The following is a 2,233-nucleotide window of genomic DNA, read 5'->3' on the forward strand; positions in this document are numbered from 1 at the left end:
GTACCTCAACCGCCTCAAGATTATTATATGCCTCAACCATCTCAAGGTGATTGGTTTCAATCGACTCCATATATGTCAAATCAAACACAAGATTTTTCTCTTGACCTTGGTCTTGGTTTTAATCAACCATATACACAAGGATATAATATTTCACCAATTCCATTTCCATCATTTGGTGCATATCGTGACAATGTGGAGTCAAGTTCTGAAACATCAAGTCGGTTTGTTGGTGAAGAAAATGAGGTGCAAAATGAGCCAGTTCAAAATGTGGGCGAGGAAATTAGAAGACCACGACGTCAACGCCACAGACGACATTGTGGAACGGGTGGACATTTTTGATATTTGTAATTGTATATCTTTAATGTAATTTTTTACAATTGTACAAAATAAATAACTATTACATTTGTACCCTTAATTGTAATTTTTTAAGTTAATGCAATGTTAATTTTATTAATTTTGGATTTTAGTATATTGTTAAAATTAATTATATATAAATTAAATTATATAATAATAATTTAAACGAAAAAAAAAAAAGCAAAATTCCCAAGTCGGGAAACAAAATCCCGACTTCAAGTCGGGATTCAGGATCCCGACTTGAAGTCGGGTTTTAAGATCCCGACTCCAAGTCGGGATTCAAAATCCCGACTTGAAGTCGGGATTTTGTTTCCCGACTTGGGAAATTTTGCCTATTTTTTTGAATATTTAATGACGATTCAAATCGCGACTCGTCATGTTTTTGTTATTCTTTTAAAAATAATTATGATAAAATAATTTTTTTTTTTTATAATAAAAAAATAATTAACTCTGGCATGTGGGCTATCACACCTCAACCCACTAAACATATACATATATATATATTTATGTATTGAAAAACTTCAATTAAAATTTGTAAAGAGTGCAGCTTGAAACAGAAATAAAAAACTGGAAATGCAGGAAGGGAGGTGGGAAAATGGAAGAAGAGAGCAGATGAGGGAGAAGAATTCTTCATTCATAAAAAACATAACGTTCCCATTACAACCATCATCTCCTTTTACAAGTTTGCAGCAAGGAAAACAACAAAAATAAGACTGAAACTTCATTAAGAGTCCTGACAAAAAGGCAAACATTGTCCTCCCCTTCAAGTTCGCCATTGGTGGTTGTCCTTTGTCTGGAACCCAGACCAAAAAGCTCGTCCAACGGCCTGCTGCTAGGTCGAGCCCCCAGACACTGCCACGTGTCCTCCTGTCTGTCCAATTTGGGCAGCTGAAACCAACGAGGAAATCCCCAATTCTTCTTTCTGTCAATGTTGCCCTAACTGCTTCAAAACGACGCCGCTTGGCACGCCCTCTTTTAATTTATAGAGAGAGAATTGAGAACATGGCATGTGGGCTATCACACTTCACCGCCTCAACCCACTTAACAAATATATATATTTATTTATTCAAAAACTTCAATTCAAATTCCAAAGTCCTCAAAATCCAAAATCACTGTAGGTTCTTCCCCTTCAATTCAACCAAAGAATCTCACCCAATTAGCTTATATAGTTTATATATATATATATATATATATATATATCTCAATAGATAGAGTACATATCCTCACACACGCACATTTATATTTACACACACATTCTGCTGCGACGAAAATAGGTACGGAAATCTTATATTTTAATTTATATTAGTTTTATAAATTATATTTTTAATTAATTCATTTACTAAATGTAATTTATATTGACTAATATAATATTTAATAGGAAAATTTTATGAGTTTGACTATTTAAACTAGGGTTGAATCAAATATCCCATTTAATTTAAAAATATTATAATTGGTTAATTAAATTACTAGATTCGTTAGATTTAATTATTATTATAGTTAATTTATTCAATTCCATTGGGTTTATTAACCAAATGCATAATTACACATCTTCTTATTTAATAAAATTATAAAACAACGAGAAATTGATAGAAAACTTATAGAAATCTTTGAAAAGTGTATTTAAGAAATATTAGGATAGAATATTTGAGAAATATTATAGCTATCGAAATAAAATATGAGACTTTTATAATAATTTAAGCTAGAAATTTTATTGAAAATGGTAGTTATAATAATACGAGGGGTTTGATAAAACAAACTCTGGTGAACAAATAGATGAGTTAAATATATACTTGAAAAACTTATAAAGTCTAGTTATTTAAAAGAGGATGGAACGGTGGGTCGAATTTCGATATAAAAAGAATATTAAAAAATTGGTGAA

Source organism: Sesamum indicum, linkage group LG4 (genome assembly GCF_000512975.1).
Source record: "Sesamum indicum cultivar Zhongzhi No. 13 linkage group LG4, S_indicum_v1.0, whole genome shotgun sequence".
NCBI classification, from domain to species: Eukaryota; Viridiplantae; Streptophyta; class Magnoliopsida; order Lamiales; family Pedaliaceae; genus Sesamum; species Sesamum indicum.